Here is a 20,066-nt window from a genome sequence, read left to right as displayed (position 1 = left end):
CTTTTCCAATGAGTCAACTCTTCACATGAGGTGTCCAAAGTACTGGAGCTTCAGCTCTAGCATCATTCCTTCCAAAGAAATCCCAGGGCTGATCTCCTTCAGAATGGACTGATTGGATCTCCTTGCATTCCAAGGGACCCTCAAGAGTCTTCTCCAACACCACAGTTCAAACACATCAATTCTTCAGTGCTCAGCCTTCTTCACAGTCCAACTCTCACATCCATACATGACCACAAGAAAAACCATAGCCTTGACTAGATGGACCTTAGTCGGCAAAGTAATATCTCTGCTTTTGAATATACTATCTAGGTTGGTCATAATTTTTCTTCCAAGGAGTAGGCGTCTTTTAATTTCATGGCTGCAGTCACCATCTGCAGTGATTTTGGAGCCCCCAAAAATAAAGTCTGACATTGTTTCTACTGTTTCCCCATATATTTCCCATAAAGTGATGGGACCAGATGCCATGATCTTCATTTTCTGAATGTTCAGGTTTAAGCCAACTTTTTCACTCTGCTCTTTCACTTTCATCAAGAGGCTCTTTAGTTCCTCTTCACTTTGTGCCATAAGGGTGGTGTCATCTGCATATCTGAGGTTATTGATATTTCTCCTGGCAATCTTGACTCCAGCTTGTGTTTCTTTCAGTCCAGCGTTTCTCATGATGTACTCTGCATAGAAGTTAAATAAGCAGGGTGACAATATACAGCCTTGACGTACTCCTTTTCCTATTTGGAACCCGTCTGTTGTTCCATGTCCAGTTCTAACTGTTGCTTCCTGGCCTGCAAACAGATTTCTCAGGAGGCAGGTCAGGTGGTCTGGTATTCCCATCTCTTTCAGAATTTTCCACAGTTTCTTGTGATCCACACAGTCAAAGGCTTTGGCATAGTCAGTAAAGCAGAAATAGATGTTTTTCTGGAACTCTCTTGCTTTTTCCATGATCCAGCAGATGTTGGCAATTTGATCTCTGGTTCCTCTGCCTTTTCTAAAACCAGCTTGAACATCAGGGAGTTCATGGTTCACGTATTCCTGAAGTCTGGCTTGGAGAATTTTGAGCATTATTTTACTAGCATGTGAGATGAGTGCAATTGTGTGGTAGTTTGAGCATTTTTTGTATTGCCTTTCTTTGGAATTGGAATGAAAACTGCCCTTTTCCAGTCCTGTGGCCACTGCTGAGTTTTCCAAACTTGCTGGCATACTGAGTGCAGCACTTTCACAGCATCATCTTTCAGGATTTGAAACAGCTCAACTGGAATTGCATCACCTCCACTAACTTTGTTCATAGTGATGCTTTCTAAGGCCCACTTGACCTCACATTCCAAGATGTCTGGCTCTAGATTAGTGATCACATCACTTCATGGGAAATAGATGGGGAAATTGTGGAAACAGTGTCAGACTTTATTTTTCTAGGCTCCAAAATCACTGTGGATGGTGATTGCAGCCATGAAATTGAAAGACACTTACTCCTTGGAAGGAAAGTTATGATCAACCTAGATAACATATTCAAAAGCAGACACATTATTTTGCCAACAAAGGTCCGTCTATTCAAGGCTGTGGTTTTTCCAATGGTCATGTATGGATGTGAGAGTTGGACTGTGAAGAAAGCTGTGTGGTGAAGAATTGATGCTTTTGAACTATGGTGTTGGAGAAGACTCTTGAGAGTCCCTTGGACGGCAAGGAGATCCAACCAGTCCATTCTAAAGGAGATCAGCTCTGGATGTTCATTGGAAGGACTGATGCTAAAGCTGAAACTCCAATACTTTGGCCATCTCATGCGAAGAGTTGACTCATTGGAAAAGACCCTGATGCTGGGAGGGATTAGGGGCAGGATGAAAAAGGGACAACAGAGGATGAGATAGCTGGATGGTATCACCAACTCGATGGACATGTGTTTGAGTAGACTCCATGAGTTGGTGATATACAGGGAGGCCTGGCATGCTGCATCTCACGGGGTTGCAAAGAGTTGGACACGACTGAGCAACTGAACTGAACTGAACTGAACCAACTGAATAAAGTTGCAGGATATAAAATCAACGCACAGAAATCCCTTGCATTCCTCTACACTAATAATGAGAAAATAGAAAGAGAAATTAAGGAAACAATTTCATTCACCATTGCAACGAAAAGAATAAAATACTTAGGAATATATCTACCTAAAGAAACAAAAGACCTATATATCAAAAACTATAAAACACTGGTGAAAGAAATCAAAGTGGACACTAATAGATGGAGAAATATATGTGTTCATGGATCAGAAGAATCAATATAGTGAAAATGAGTATACTACCCAAAGGCAATCTATAGATTCAATGCAATCTTTATCAAGCTACCAACGATATTTTTCACAGAGCTAGAACAAATAACTTCACAATTTGCATGGAAATACAAAAAACCTCGAATAGCCAAAGCAATCTTGAGAAAGAAGAATGGAACTGGAGGAATCAACCTGCCTGATTTCAGGCTCTACTACAAAGCCACAGTCATCAAGACAGTATGGTACTGGCACAAAGACAAAAATATAGATCAATGGGACAAAATAGAAAGCCCAGAGATAAACCCACGCACCTATGGACACCTTATCTTTGACAAAGGAGGCAAGAATATACAATGGAGAAAAGACAATCTCTTTAGTAAGTGGTGCTAGGAAAACTGGTCAACAACTTGTAAAAGAATGAAACTAGAACACTTTCTAACACCATACACAAAAATAAATTCAACATAGATTACAGATCTAAATGTACGACTAGAAACTATAAAACTCCTAGAGGAGAACATAGGAAAAACACTCTCCAACATAAATCACAGCAGGATCCTCCATGACCCATCTCCAGGAATGTTGGAAACAAAGGCAAAAATAAACAAATGGGACCTAATTAAAATTAAAAGCGTCTGTACAACAAAGGAAACTATAAGCAAGGTGAAAAGACAGTCTTCAGAATGGGAGAAAATAATAGAAAATGAAGCAACTGACAAAGAATTAATCTCAAAAATATACAAGCAACTCCTGCAGCTCAATTCCAGAAAAATAAGTGACCCAATCAAAAAATGGGCCAAAGAACTAAACAGACATTTCTCCAAAGAGGACATACAGATGGCTAACAAACACATGAAAAGATGCTGAATATTACTCATTATCAGAGAACTGGAAATCAAAACCACAATGAGGTACCACTTCACACCAGTCAGAATGGCCACTATCCAAAAGTCTACAAGCAATAAATGCTGGAGAGGGTGTGGAGAAAAGGGGACCCTCTTACACTGTTCGTGGGAATGCAAACTAGTACAGCCACTATGGAGAACAGTGTGGAGATTCCTTTAAAAACTGGAAATAGAACTGCCATATGACCCAGCAATCCCACTTCTGAGCATACACACCAAGGAAACCAGAATTGAAAGAGACACGTGTACCCCAATGTTCATCGCAGCACTGTTTATAATAGCTAGGAGATGGAAGCAACCTAGATGTCCATCAGCAGACGAATGGATAAGAAAGCTGTGGTACATATACACAATGCAGTATTACTCAGCCATTAAAACGAATACATTTGAATCAGTTCTAATGAGAGGGATGAAACTGGAGCCTGTTATATAGAGTGAAGTAAGCCAGAAAGAAAAACACCAATACAGTATACTAACGCATATATATGGAATTTAGAAAGATGGTAACGATAACCCTGTATGCTGCTACTGCTAAGTTGCTTCTGTTGTGTCCAACTCTGTGCGACCCCATAGACGGCAGCCCACCAGGCTCCCCCATCCCTGGGATTCTCCAGGCAAGAACACTGGAGTGGGTTGCCATTTCCTTCTCCAATGCATGAAAGTGAAAAGTGAAAATGAAGTCGCTCAGTCGTGTCCAACTCTTCACGACCCCATGGACTGGAGCATACAGGGCTTCTCCATCCGTGGGATTTTCCAGGCAAGAGTACTGGAGTGGGGTGCCATGCCCTGTTTGTGAGACAGCAAAAGAGACACAGATGTATAGAACAGTCTTTTGGATTCTGTGAGAGAGGGTGAGTGTGGGATGATTTGGGAGAATGACATTGAAACAAGTATATTATCATATGTGAAATGAATCGCCAGTCCACGTTCGATGCATGAAATGGGATGCTTGGGGCTGGTGCACTGTGATGACCCAGAGGGATGATATGGGGAGGGAGGTGGGAGGGGGTTTTAAGATGGGGAACATATGTACACCCATGGCAGATTCATGTCAATGTGTGGCAAAACCAATACAATATTGTGAAATAATTAGCCTCCACTTAAATAAATTTTTTTAATACATAAATATGAAAAAATATTTATAAAATAAGGCTCCTTAAGCAATGTTCAGTGCTATGTTGACTAGATAATACCTACTATGCTTAGCCCACAGGTATCAGTTTGACTAGGATACCCCAAATATTAATAACCTCAGTTAATAACTTCACTGCTACATCTTCTTTCTACTGTCAGGGTACTTCTTTCTTGTACTGTTAGGGTCAGTGTATATTCCTTTGAGATTTTCTATGTAAAATTTTCTTTATAGAGTGCCTAAAGAAGGACTTGGTATTTAACTAATAAAAGTTGTTAATAATTTCAAGTATCTATTTAGAGGTAGAGGTAAGCCTCCACTACCTTGCAAAGTCCACCAAAATAACAGTAAACGGACTTGGTAAGTCATAAACCCAAAAAGACAAAGAAAATAGGAAATATGAATAGAGCTATTGGATTTTAGAAACTGAAGAGCAGAAAGATTAGTGGTTAATGACTTAGCATATTTCAGAAAACAAAGAATAAGGAAAGCCAAAAATTAATCAGATTGTACCACAGAACTCCCAAAACCTTGGAAATTGGCAATATTGAGTAATCTTAAGCCAGAGATGAAAGTAGAGCTAAAAACTAAGAGGATTGGTTAGAAGTGTGATTAAGAAGCAATTAAGGGACTTCCCTGGTGGCCCAGGGGCCTAGGTTCGATCCCTGGTCAGGAGACTAGATCCCAAATGCCACAATTAAGAGTTTGTAAGCCACAACTTAAAGATCCCACATGCCACAACTAAGACCCAGCACAGCCAAATAAATAAATATTTTAAAATGATTTTTTAAAAAGAAGAAACAATTAAAATTTACATATCCCAGCCTATTCTAGGAGAAAACTGAAGGCTTCCTCTCTGGACAAGATAAAGAAAGGTCTGTGGATCAAAGCAGGGCTTCCCTGGTGGCTCAGTGTATAAGACTCTATTCTCCCAATACAGGGGTCCTGGGTTCAATCCCTGGTCAGGAAACTAGATTTCACAAGCCACAACTAAGAGTTCAGCTCAGTGGGTAAGGAATCTGCCTGCAATTCAGGAGACCTGGATTTGATCCCTGGGTCATGAAGAGCCGCTGGAGGAATCCCAGTATTCTTGCCTGGGAAATCCCATGGACAGAGGAGCCTGGAGGGCTACAGTCAATGGGATCGCAAAGAGTCGAACACAACTGAGCAACTAAACCACCCCACCATGGATCAGAGGACACCAAGCTAAGTCAAAGGCATTGGGACCATTCTGAAGAGAAAAGGATTATAAGTACAAAAGGAATGTTCAGACCTTGAACCTTCTCCAGCTCCGAAAGCACTGACAGAATTATACTTCTCAGAAAACAGCCTTGTGGTGACTTCTCTGGGTGAATGTAGCCAGGCTTAGGTAAAAGAATTAAAGATGCTAACACTATGGATTCACCAATAAAACTTCTGATGAAGCAGACAGTTGGTAACACAAACCTCATGCCAAGAGATTCCAAACAACTTTTAGGGCCCACTCTTAACTACAAACAGACAACCAAGGATCACCAAACAATTATCAGGCATTTAATGTAAAAGACATTGTGTGGAAAGAAACAATGCAAAGGAAACAGAGACAATGCAATGAGAAGAAACCTGATCAAAGAGTATCTCTCACATCTTCAGAGGCAAAGTAACAGCAACATAAACTCAGATAACAAGGTGGCTTTGAAAATTTTTTTAAATATATAATACTTTTGTATATCAGAGGAAAAAAAACTCATGTTGAGATCATGTTGAGAAAGATCATGTTGAGAAAATATCCTGGAAAAAAAAAGCAAAAGACAGTAATAGAAAATTGGGAGGTTCGGTGCAAATTAGAGAATTCATTCAGCACATTTGTTTTCCAAATAATAAAATCTCATAATGAAAGAACAGAGCAAATGGATGAAATGAAATCATCAATAAAATAATTACAGAAAAATATCCAGAACTAAAAGGCATGAGTTTTCCTAATTGTCCAATCTAGTGGGCAAAAACAGATGTACAATCATATACATCATGGTGAAATTATAGGAAACTGGGGCCAGAAAAAAAGATTATCCTACAATTTTCCAGAGAGGACAAAACAGGTTTCATATCAAGGATCAAAGATGAGAATGACACTAGACTTTCCAGTAAAAACATTGGAGAAAGTAATAAAGCAGTATATTCAAAATTATGAAGGAAAAAAAAATGATTCCCAATGTGGAGCTCCATTCATAAGAAAACCATTAACCATAGTTGGGGTTAGGATAAAAGCGTATCCAGACATTCAAAGGGTCAGACTATTTGTCTGCCTTGCATCAATGTACAGAAAGCAAGTAGAAGAAATGCTTTGTCAAAATAAGGAAACATCAAATAACAATAAAAACTAGTGTCTACAAAAAAAGAAAAGACAAAAAAATCCCAAAAGGATGACAAAGGAAAGCAAAACTTACATAGTAAAGGAACTGTACTAATAATATTCTATCTGGTTTATTTCATATACTTGTATGGAATGTATTATATTATGCACAGTATGTTATGTATTATGTAATTACCTTATGTAAAGAGAGGAAGATGGGAAATATAGATGAATATAGAAGGGGATGGAAAGTGTGTGTGAAAAACTAAGTTCTCATTTTACACAGTCAAAATCAAAACATGATTCCTAAAACTGAGAAGAAAGAAGAGGGAGAGAGAGGAATATAAGCATGTTATTTAGAGACAAGGAAGTAAATACCATGCCCCTCAAATCATTTAGTATAATTAAGGATAGTTGTCTGTGAAGATAGGGAAATGAAACATATTGGAGGAGGATGGGTGTGGAACGGTAGAAAAGGAGGGGAAGAAAACAGAAGAATGAAGATTTTCAAAAAATCTCGTAGCACAATTTGACTCTTTTGAGTTATATACATCTGCAATGTTAAAAGTAAAAACTAAATTAAAAATAATTTTGAACAATATCATCTTTTTATTTTCCTTTATGATTTATCATCGGATATTAAATATAGGTCCCTGTTCACTACCATATGACCTTGGTTATCCATCCTAGTTTGCCTCTGCTAATCCCAAACTTCTTCCCCTTCCTTCCCCTACCCCCTCTTCCCCTTGCCAACCACAAATCTGTTCTCTACATCTGTGAGCCTGCTTTTGTTTTATAGATATGTTGATTTGTATTTTATTTTATGCTCCACATATAAGTGATATCATATGATATTTGTCTTTCTCTAACTTACTTTGCTTAGTATGATAATCTTTCAGTCCATCCATGTTTCTGCAAATGACATTATTTCATTCTTTTTGATGGCTAAGCAATGTTATTTTAAACAGCTCCTAATTAATGAGAGAATAAATGGAGAGAAAAATTAACACTCAGTAGATATTTAAGCAGGTACTTAGATTTTTATGGATAAACAAATCAATTAAAGATTATTAATATTAAATATAAGTGAATGCATTAAAATTTAATCAATAAATGAATTGATTAAATGTACACATAAGTAAATAATGAATCAAAAATCAAAATGTTACAAGGGCTTCCTTGATGGTGCAGTGGTAAATAATCCACCTGCCAATGCAGGAGACATGGGTTCAACCCTGGTCCAGGAAGATCCCACATGCTGCAGAACAAATAAACCCATGCACCACGACAATTGAGTCTGTGCTCTAGAGCCCAGGAGCCCCAACTACTGAGCCCACACGCTCTAGAGCCCATGCTTTGCAACAAGAGAAGCCATCACAATGAGAAGCTCACACACCACAACTGCAGAGTAGCCTCCGCTCTGCACCACTACAGAAAAGCCATACAGCAATGAAGATCCAGCACAGGCAAAGATAAATCGACAAAATTATCTTAAAAAAATGTTAAATGTTACCTCCAAGCTCTTTTAACTTTCAACTTCTTTTATTTGCTTCTATGCAAATTCTTATCATCAATTCAGTCACTAATCATTGCTGGCATAGAGTAGATACTAAGCAAAGTTTGTGGGGTTTTTTTTAATTAAACACGTGATGCATAAATGTTGTAAAAGAATTTATTCTCATCACTGACAAAACTTCGAGTAAGAAGATACTTTCACTTTCCTATAATAGAGGTTTATCATTCAGTGTCATTACCTGGCACCCGTGTTGCTTTCCGTTTCTTTCTTCTTATAATTACATAGTCAAGAAATCTGACTTTAAAATTTCCATAGTACATTTTAGTGCCTTGTATTAAAAATAAATCTTCAAGAAATTAATAACAATTTCTAATCCAAGATACTGGTTTCTCCCATATCCATGAGAAAGAAGAGACGAATGTCTATAATGGAACTTAGACAAGACAGATTTACGTAGGCTGGTTCACTGAATCAGTCAAGAGATGAGGCTCTGATCTCAGCAGGGCAAGGTGGGTAGAGCAGGTGGGCTGAGAATCAAGAGAGACAAACGAGGTGCCCTGGGTCTCCCTTGCATAGTTTCTCCACTTGGACTGGAATGCTGTAAATTTCCAGAACACCAGACACGCCCGAGTTCCAATGCAAGTACAAAAACATATTTTATCGCCAAATCCAAATTACTTTTATATCATCTACCATTTGAGATTATGTCCTGTTCTCTTGTCCCTCAGTGCTGATAAGCAGAGTCAACTCTGTAGTCATTAACTAAGAACAAGAAAATAGGATTAATGGATTGTCCAGAAATGCTGCAGGGTCAGGGTGGACGGGTGAATAGAAGAAGGCTGTTTGCTCTCACATCCCCAGCTCAATCAGTGACTTATGCAAGAGAGTGAGTAACTGCTTACCTCAATTTCACTGTGAGGTGAGAACAACATGTCCTTCCCTCTTCCTAGCGTGCTGTGAAAACGAAAAAGATAACATCTTAAAATACCAAAATACTCAGAAAAAAATGGTACCATAGAAACATGATCTTATCAGCGCACTCCAATGTAGCATATATTTTCCTCATACACAGTACAAGAAAAATTCTTTCATAACAGACACAGAAATTTGAAAAGGCAGGAATTGCAGTCGGCTTTGTGAGTAAACCTTTTCTCAAGAGCTCTAGGGAATATAAATGTCTCCCCTCAGTCAGAAGCATTTATTTGATTTCAATAAATGTTACATATATTCAACAGAGAGGAAAACTTGATCAATATCTTTAACCAAAGTTTAGATTTAAGTCCTGATCAATGAGGTTTAAATGTTCCCTGAGGTCTGGAGGAAATAAAGAAGTAATATTTTAGGCTACTTTTATTATAATTCCATTCTGAAATTTCAAAGTCATTGATACTTTCAGAAGACAATACTTTTGTAAAAATTTACCTCAAGGGCAAGTATGACAACGTGGTGTTTATTTTGTAAGATAAAGGACATTACTGGTCTGAGCAACTTCCCTTTCACTTTTTACTTTCATGCATTGGAGAAGGAAATGGCAACCCACTCCAGTGTTCTTGTCTGGAGAATCCCAGGGACGGGAAGCCTGGTGGGCTGCCGTCTATGGGGTCCCACAGAGTTGGACACGACTGAAGCGACTTAGCAGCAGCAGCAGCAGCAGAAGAGTACATGGAAGATTGACATTTTTGCTTCCAAACTATGAGTTCAGATCTACTGATCCCAATGGCAAAATTCCAGGAAGAATTCCATGCATATGTTATAGAGAGCTAAATAGGCATTAGGTCAGAATATAAAATGTTTCAAGTTCTGTGCCAACTCTAATTGCTAGTATTTCTAGACACTGGGTTGAGAAAATTCTGAGGCCACAGCTGGTTTCAGTGATAGAGTTCTGCGATCAACTGACAAAGTACCGCAGTCATAGGAATGGGGAGTGGTGACACACAATATTTGTTCCATCTCTGGGAAGAAAAGCAAATGTCCCTTAACAAAGTGACACTTTCCTGATTAGCTATTATTATTTAACTGAGATGGCATTAATATTGACTTGCTATTGAGAATTTGTTAATTATTAGAACCCATGCTTTTGATATTTTCCAAACAGAATCATCTCACTGTTTTTCACAATAATCCTCTGATGAATGTATTAGCATCCACTGTTCCCAGATAAGCAAAGAGGGCAAAGAGCTTAAGCAACTTTCCCAAGGCTAACAGCTCATACGTTGGGGTAGATGCAAACCCTAGTCTGTTGACCCAGTTCTTCGTGCATCTCTTAACTCAGAGTTCAGGAACATGTAGCCGAAAGGACTCTGAAGGAGCTGATTCAATGGTACTCGTCTGTATGAGATGGCGTCAAGGTTTATCTAACTATTGATACTATGTATAAAATAGATAACTAATGAGAACCTACTATATAGCACAGAGAACTCTACTCAATGCTCTATGGTGACCTAAATAGGAAGGAAATCCAAAACTGAGGGGATATATGTATAGCTGATTCACTTTGCTGTACAGTAGACAGCCTTGTAAAACAACTATATGCTAATAAAAATGTTTAAAGAACTAGCTCACGGATAACACAAGACAGACTAGAGATTGTCAGAAGTAGGGTTAGAGGGGTAGAAGAAATGAATGAATTGTTTTGTTTTTGTTTTACTGTCAATAAAATGAATTTAAGAACATAAAAAAGAAGTCTGTCTAAAAAAATGTTGCCTTGATGTTTCCCCAACCTCAGTGTTTCAAATAGTCCTTCTCTAGAGAGCCTCTCCAAAAGGTCCTTCTGGAATTGCCTTCCCCAGCCCTCCCACCTCCCATCCCCACCCACAAATATGTGAAGATCTCTATTCTGTGGTAAACTGCACAGGTGTTTCTCTACTAAATCTTACTGTACCCACCCAATTTCTTATGCTCTGCCTCTGTTCCCTCACCTCCAGCTCTCCTTCTACTCCTTGCCTTCCATAGGATTCAAACCAGTGATGTGAAACTGCAAAGCCCATGTCCTCTGTTCAGTTGCGTTTCTGTCTGCTCTTGGTACCCGTTTGCAGTGTGGACACTCCCTACTTCTCAAGACAGCCCCTCTTTCCCTCCTTTGGCTTCCGTGAGGCTCCTGTGCATTCCCACCTCTCTTATGACTCATTTCTGTTTCTTTTCAACACAATCATTTGCACTCTTGGCATCCCACGCACTCAGAATGTCTCCCTCCATCCTCCACACCAGGGCTCAGCAAACTTTCTGTAAAGGGCCAGATAGTAAATATTCTAGATGTTGTGAACCATAGGGTTTCGAACACAGTATTCAACTTCATTGTTTCTCAAAAGCAGTGCAGACGGGGTGTAAAGGAGCAAGTGTGACTGTGCTCCAATAAAACATCTATGAATTTTAAAAAATAAATTTCATATGATTTAATGTGTCACAACATGCTATTCTTTTTCAATTTTTTTTCAGCCATTTAAATACTCTTCTTAGTCACAAGTCCATGCTAAAACAGGCAGTGGGCAGGGCAGACAATTACCAACCCCCGAGCCACACTACAAAATCCAATCTATTTTATTGGATTTTAGTTTTTTATGGATGCATAGTTGATTTACAATGTTGTGTTAGTTTCAGGTGTACAGCAAAGTGATTCAGATATAACACACACATACACACACATACATATTCTATTTGATTCTTTTCCCTTATAGGTTACTACAAAATATTGACTATAGTTCCCTTTGCTATATAGTAGCTTCTTGGTGGTTACCTACTTTATTTATATAATAGTGTGTATCTGTTCATTCCAATTTCCTAATTTATCCCTGCCTTCATTCCCCCAACCTTACTTTAAAATGCAGCTCCGATCCAACTTCTTCCTCAGAGCCTTCTTTAAGAACCTTGGATTAAAGGGACGTCTTCTTCCTCTAAGTATATCTAATTAAACAACTGACAATTGTTATTATCAATATCTTGCCTCATGTTCCCTCTTGTTGCCTGAACCTTCAAAAAGATTTAAATACTGGTTTTATGTTTTTCACATATATAAATTTTGTTTTCTTAAACAAGCTACAAAATTCTTGAGAACAGAAACAATGTGTTACATTTATTTATCCTCCTTGATGCCTTGTAGATTGTAGGTTTTCAATAAATGTCGGCTTGTGATCTGTTAACATATTTTAAAACACCATGTCCTTAAATGAATTACTGGAGAGCTAAGGGTCAGCTCTATGTTAGGTACTGGCTAAAAGCTTTCTACATTAATACATTAATCTTTTTTTCTTCCGTTTATGCTCACAGATGTGGGGCCCTACGTGGGAAACCTTAAAAAAAGGGGGCTAGCTTTTGCGGTAGGAAACTAAGATGGCGTCCGGTGGAAGAGATAGGGGCGTGGCCTATGTTAAAGTTTTTGATTGGCTCTCTTGATTTCTGTGCAGGTGGACAGTGCGTGATCACCATAGACTCCCGTTACAATGAAGCGCATGACGACTTGACCTTTAACATGATTGGTGCAACTATGGCATATTATAATTTGACCTTTAACGTGATTGGTGTAACTATGGCATATTACAATTTGACCTTTAACGTGATTGGTGCAACTATGGGAGGTCCCTCGCAGAACCCCCTTGCTTGTCTATATAAACCAAGAGTTTGGGGCAATAAAGTGGAACTGCTCAGATGGAATCCCTGTTGCGTCTAATTGTCTTTCACTTGCGGAGGGGCTGGGTTGGCGGACAGCAGGCTCACCTCTCTTTCACTCGCGGAGGGGCTGGGTTGGCGGACAGCAGGCTCACCTCTCTTCGGGACCCTTCGCCTTTGCTAAGTGAAGTTCCACTGCCTCTCTCTTTCTGCCGAGCGCTCCCCCCCCCGTTATAGGTAGTAGTGTCCCCGTTTTACCAAAGAGGAAACTGAGACTCAAAGGCAATTAACTTGCCCAGATCATCCAGATCTGCTGACTTCATATCCCTGCTTCTACATTTGTTTCTGTTCAGAAGGAATAATGTAAGTCTCTTTTCTATAATTATGGTAATCATCATCCCTTTTAGAACCCTACAGCCATGGATGAAGAGAGTGGAACCAAGGGTAAAGTCTGCAAGTGCTCAATGAGCTTGCTTCATCCCGGTTCTCCAACCAGACATCATGTCCATCCTTGACCTCTCTCTGTTCTTAACCCTCTAATTTTAAACTGTCACCCACTGTTGCTCATTCAATCTTTAGTCCTGCCCACTTAACTCTTCTTTGCTAAGCCGCTCTAAAATATTCTTAGTTGGTCTCCCCACCTCAAGGCTGGCCTCCTTCCAATTCATTCTTCCCTCCATCAGAGATGTTTCTAAAGCATGAATTTGCTCATATTACTCTCCTGCTAAGCCCTTCAAAGATGTTCCTTCACCTTTAGGAGGCGTCTACACCCTCTCGAAATGGTGGGTAAGACCCTCCACCAGCTAGACCCTGTCTGAGCCCTAGGCCTCCCCTCACCCCACATGTACCCCTAAGCTCCATGCACCAACTTTTTGTAGTGTTTCCATCCCATCACGGTCTCTGTACTCAGCTTTGCTGGCTCACCCTCTAGGGAGTTTTCTATTATTCTCTTCAGCAAAGGGAGCAAAAATGGAAGATCTGGATCATCAAGGGCCATGACAGAGATCCGGGGTCCTGTGCCACCCGGCCCTCTGTATAGAATTCTCCTCGTTTCCTCTTTACCTACCTAATCACCAGTCACCCTTCAAGGCTCACCTTTTGAATAAATGAATGAAGGACATCCTCTTCTCTTTTGGCCGTAACACCACCCTACAATGGGCATTTCTTCATCTAGATTGTTTTACCCATCCACACGTCTCTATTACCTTGTTTTGCAAAGAGATCTTTTTTCTCTACACATTTAGTCACCTGGTTACTAATCGGAACCCCCAGTGTATATGCTGACTGCTGAAGGGGCTGCTCTGTGCTTTCTCCAGCTGTCCACTACCTACAGTCCAAGATAATCGATGGTGCACATCAAAAACTAGAAGAAAGACTCTGTATTTACATCTTCTAGATGCAGCTTAGCCAGTCTACCTACCAATCAACCATATTACCCACTCAGAATACTCCCTTATAACTTTCCCAGTTACCAGCGCCACCAACACCTCAACGTCCTTCCAGGATCTTAGGAATCCAGGTCAATGAAGTCAATCTCCTAACACCTGTGATAGACACAAAGCTGAACCACCCAATCTTCTTTCAAGAAAGGATTTGCTGCCCAGCTCTAGACTAACCAGCATGTAGACTACAGCTGTAAACTTCTCCTGCAGAGAATGCCCTTGACTGAGGTCAAGACTTTGCCACAGGCTAAAAAAGGTGGGGATTGTAGGATGCAGTCATTTGTGCCCATGATGGAACAACTCAGTTTTATTCTAGAGCTCCCTGCCGGGTTAGCCAAGGCTTAACTGGGTCTCTATTACAACTTGATCTTTTCCTCTGCCCATTCCTGCTTTTCCCTACTTCCCTTTCTCCAGTATTAATTCCTAATAAACATCTCACAGTCTAACCTCCATGCCAGAGTCTGTTTCTGGAAACCCCAATATGCAACACCACCTCATCAAAATACATCATCATGTGTGATGACTATGGCAGTTGGTTCTAGGGCCCAGGGGGAGAAAAAGCATTCGTCAAAATGGAAAAGACCATTTGGCTCTCTTTCTAATATATACACACTATTCATCCCTGCCCAAAGTGAAAAGATCTCTTCAGGTGACAGAGATAAGCAGTGAATCTTCTCTCTTCAGTCAGTTCTCAGCATAATATGCAGTTTTATCACTCCCACCACCATCTTGTAGCCAAGACCTTTGCAACAATTCCCCACCCCATCCCCAAGTACTCTCACCTCCACCACCGACCTTATAGCATCAAATGAAAGTTGGTCCACTGGGAGAGTGATAGGCCAGCACAGTGGTCAGAGTGATCAACTTCCCCCTTCGAAGGTGTGTAGGAGTGTGTTAGTCATGTCCATCATGCAAACACAGAGAATTCAAAGCTGGTTCCACATAGGGAAGGAGCTGGAAAGGTCACATTGAACAGACCAACTCTATCCCAACAATCTCAGAGTGCTTAAAATACTAATATGAATTAATATTTTAGGATTCATTCAGAGAGCTTCTCATTTTCCTATTTTACTATTTTGACCCACAATACCAACCTGGAACATGATGCTTTTATTTGTGTCTTAAGGCCGCCTTTCGCAAAGTATCACGAACTGGGTGGCTGAAAACAACAGAAATATATTCTTTCCCAGTTCTTCAGGCTGAAGGTCCAAAATCAGGGTGTCAGCAGGGCTGTTCTCCCCTGAATGCTTTAGGGGACATGACTTACTTGCATCTTTTTGGCTTTTGGTGGCTGCCAGCTGTCCTCGGTGTTTCTGGGCTTACAGCTGCGTCACTGCCATCTCTGTCTCCACTGCCACATGATCTTCTTCCGTGTGTGTGTGTTTCTTTATGTGCCATTCTCTTCTCTGTGTATCTTTCCCTCTTCTTATAAGGACACCAGTCACATTGAATCAAGGCCCCACCTTAGTCCAGTATGACCTCATCCCAACTTGATTACATCTGCAAAAAAACTTATCTCCAAACAAGACCATAGTCACAGGTACCAGAGGTTGGGCTTCCCAGGTGGCTCAGCTGTAAAGAATCCACCTGCAATTCAGGAGACGCAAGTTCATTCCCTGGGTCGGGAAGATCCCCTGAAGGAGGAAATGGCAACCCTCTCCAGTATTCTTGCCTGGAAAATCCCATTTACAAAAGAGACTGGGCTACAGTCCATGGGGCTGCAAAGAATTGGACATGACTTAGTGACTGAGCACTCACACACACCAAGAGTTAGAACTTGAACATATCTTTGGGGGAAACACAATTCAACTCGTAAGAATACTATATCAGCAAAACCTACCATTCTTTGTTGGATACAATTCACATATTCTCCATTTGCTAATACTACTGGTGAGAGACTATAAGAAACACTCATACACACACACCCACATACGTATATATATATACATACACACACATACACCATACATATACATACATATAATTACACAATATGCATGCCTGTACATGCATACACATACACTACACACACACAAACATTTTGGCCTCTACCTGAAAGACTGACCAGTTAGGCCTAGAATGAGGGAAGAGCTAAGCTTAGAAATATTTTAACCATAGTTCATCAATATTAATAACCATGTAGCTAGTATAATAATCTGAAGAATCACACCATGACATTTTATGGAAATTCTTGATGCCTCTAGTTACAATTCATTAAATCTACCTGCCTGACCTTTGTATAGCTAAGCCAAGGAATCCACTTGAAATATATTAAAAAGGCTTTTTTTTTTTTTCATTTTTTTTACAAACCACATAATCATTAACAATTTCTAAGCTTTCTGGAACAATCTTCCATATACAATAAGCCCCCTACATACAAACCTTCAAGTTGTGAACGTTCAAAGATATGAAACAAATGTGCATGAGGTTATGCCATCACCATGAATGGGGTTTGGAAGAACCTTTGCTTGAAGCTTATTCACAATTTTTATGGATTTGAGAAGATGGATGAGGAATCTAAAGTGGTCTTTAGCGACTTAGTGACCCTCAGCAAGACATTGGAGTTAGATCTGCAAAAGGACAGCTTCACTGAACTCCTTGCTGTGCAACACGAGAAGCTGACTAATGAAGTCTTGGTGGAATTGGAGGCACAGAGAAAGGACAGAGAGACAAGAGGAAGATGTAGCTGAATAGATTCACAACACAGGAAATGGCAAAGGGATTTTCTCCATCTGGGGAGGCACTGTTAGTTTTTGAGGCCCAAGACCCAAACACAAAATGGTACACAAAGGTTGCAGCAGCCATTCAGAATCCAATCCAGCTCTACAGTGTTATCTATGATGAGAAAAAATAAAAGAGCTACTACTTAAACATCACTGGATCATTTTTTAAAAAGGGTAGATAGAATTGAATCCAGCAAGAAAACAGAACCTGTGCCATCAGCATCTGGTGTGAATGAAATTGCAGCTTGCCCTCCTTCTCCTGGTAGCTCAGTTAGTGAAGAGTATGTCTGCAATGCAGGAGATCTGGGTTGGATCCCTGGGTCAGGAAGATTCCCTGGAGAAGGAAATGGCAACCCACTCCAGTATTCTTGCCTGGAAAATCCCAAGAACAGAGAAGCCTGGGGGGCTACAGTGTATGGGGTCGCAGAGTCAGACACAACTGGGTGACTAAACCTACCTCCATCTCCTATTGCTGATGATGCTTCAGCTCTACCATCTCCCACCTCCTCTCCTTCCTCTAGTCAGTAACTCTTCTTGCCTCTTCCCTCAGTGCCAGCCCTGTATGCCAGCTGTTGTACTGTAGTACTGTACTTTTCAAGGTACTGTACAGTAAGATTTAAAATGTTTTATTTTTTGTGTTTGTTTTTTATACATTATTTGTGTGAAAAATATTATAAACCTATTTCAGTACAGTACTCTATAGGTGATTGTGTTAGTTAGGTACCTAAGTTAATTTCGTTGGACTTATGAACAAACTGGACTTACGAATCCTCTCTCAGAACGGAACCCATTCTCTGTAGAGGACTTCCTGTACAAAGATGAAGTTTGGCTTAGAGCTACGACTTGGATTTGAGCTGTTTCCTAGTAGTGTGCTGGATCTCCACAGGTCCTCTGAGGTCTGTCCTGGTCGGTGCTCAGGGGTGTGGTCTCAAGTCTAAGGTCGAGCTGACTGTCCTGTGGGTGACCTCAGCTAGTCCCTGCTTTCAATGCCTGAGTTATTCAGGCCTGGATTAAGTTTTAGTTTTCTTAAGCTAACATGTGAAACTCATTCTCATTTGAAAGCACTCTGGGTGTATAGAACAGGTGACATATTTCTTTCAAAGCACATCAGTGTGAATATTATTCTCAAGAGTTATTATTTGAAGCATTCTCTAGTGATAAGTCAGGTTGCTAGATTTCTACATGCTGATCAGTCAAGTTCAGTCAAGCTGTGACATGTCTTGCTTTACTTTGATAAAACTTATCCAGAGAGCACGGGCATTCTAAATGATATAGTGACAAAATAACATGCTTGTTATGGGCTGGATGTAAACACTATCATTCCACTTGGTGTTTTCTAGAGATTTTATTTTATTTTCCTGAGTTTGAGTAGGCTCTGGGAGTTGGTGATGGACAGGGAAGTTTGTCGTGCTGCAGTCCATGGTGTCACAAAGAGTTGGACATGAACTGAACTGAACTGAACCTAAAATAAGAGGTGTTTCTAAGATCAAGAGTATCTGATAAGACTCCATTCATTATTTTGATATTTTCAGCAAAGCTGATCAACAAGTGCCATAGACTAATATCAGTGCTCATTGTAATGCCCAGGATTTAAGTTTTCTTCAAGATCAATGGCAACTTGGGGTACAGGTTACAGCTGGAAACCACCCATGAATGATCTTCTAGGGAAAATACTTCTCAGTCACTAGTTAAGTGAACCATTGATTTTGTTCCCATTGTCTATATTTTCATTTCTTGACTTTATCTCTGGAACAGACCACTTGTATATGAAACCTGACTCTCCCACTAACTACCCAGATGGACCCTGGGTGATGTTCTTAACATCTCTGAGTCTCAGTTTCCTCATCTATGAAATGAGATAACAATAGTATTTCAGAGGGCTAATTGAAGATTTTAAAAGATCATCGAGGGGACTTCCCTGGTGGTCCAATTGCTAAAACTCAGAGCTCCCAATGCAGGGGCCCTGAGTTCAATGTCTAGTCTGTTAAGTAGATCCCACATGCCACAACTAAGAATTCACATGTTCCAATTAATAATCCTGCAGGTGCAACAAAGATCAAAGATCCTGAGGGCCACAGCTAAGACCATGTGCAGCGAAAAAAATTAACATTTTTTTTAAAGTTCATATATGTAAAAAGCTCAAATCAGTGCCTGAGAAATAGTAACAATCTATGTATCAGCCATCCCCAGTAAAAGCGGAACTTTTCTGTTTTGCTCCCAGCTCTGTAGGGAACATGGAAAATATTGTCTTGTACACAATAAGCATGCTTCAATTTGTTTTTTGAAACTTAATGGATACTTGATCTTTATTAAATTTACTAGCACTTTACACTGGATACTAATGTTCCAAGAGCATAAATAAATAAAATATTCAACCTTCCACATCACAAAAGCGACTTGGTTTTCACTAACTCTTGGGTACCAGATCATAACCTAACACATTGTTATCCATCACAGTGATGTATGACCAAGACTGTATGCTAGGGATTGTCATATTTTCTTCTCTTATGCTTACTTATGTGTGTATGACTACATTTCTTTGGAAAAGATCCCACACCAGGCCTCCCTGTCCATCACCAGCTCCTGGAGTTCACTCAGACTCACGTCCATCAAGTCAGTGATGCCATCCAGCCATCTCATCCTCTGTCATCCCCTTCTCCTCCTGCCCCCAATCCCTCCCAGCATCAGAGTCTTTTCCAATGAGTCAACTCTTCGCATGAGGTGGCCAAAGTACTGGAGTTTCAGCTTTAGCATCAGTCCTTCCAAAGAACACCCAGGACTGATCTCCTTCAGAATGGACTGGTTGGATCTCCTTGCAGTCCAAGGGACTCTCAAGAGTCTTCTCCAACACCATAGTTCTAAAGCATAAATTCTTCAGCACTCAGCCTCTTCACAGTCCAACTCTCACATCCATACATGACCACAGGAAAAACCATAGCCTTGACTAGACGGACCTTAATTGGCAAAGTAATGTCTCTGTTTTTGAATATGCTATCTAGGTTGGTCATAACTTTCCTTCCAAGGAGTGTCTTTTAATTTCATGGCTGCAGTCACCATCTGCAGTGATTTTGGAGCCCAAAAAAATAGTCTGACACTGTTTCCACTGTTTCCCCATCTATTTCCCATGAAGTGATGGGACCGGATGCCATGATCTTCGTTTTCTGAA

Source organism: Oryx dammah, unplaced genomic scaffold (assembly GCF_014754425.2).
Source record: "Oryx dammah isolate SB20612 unplaced genomic scaffold, SCBI_Odam_1.1 HiC_scaffold_24, whole genome shotgun sequence".
NCBI lineage: Eukaryota > Metazoa > Chordata > Mammalia > Artiodactyla > Bovidae > Oryx > Oryx dammah.
This window is presented reverse-complemented; position numbering follows the sequence as displayed.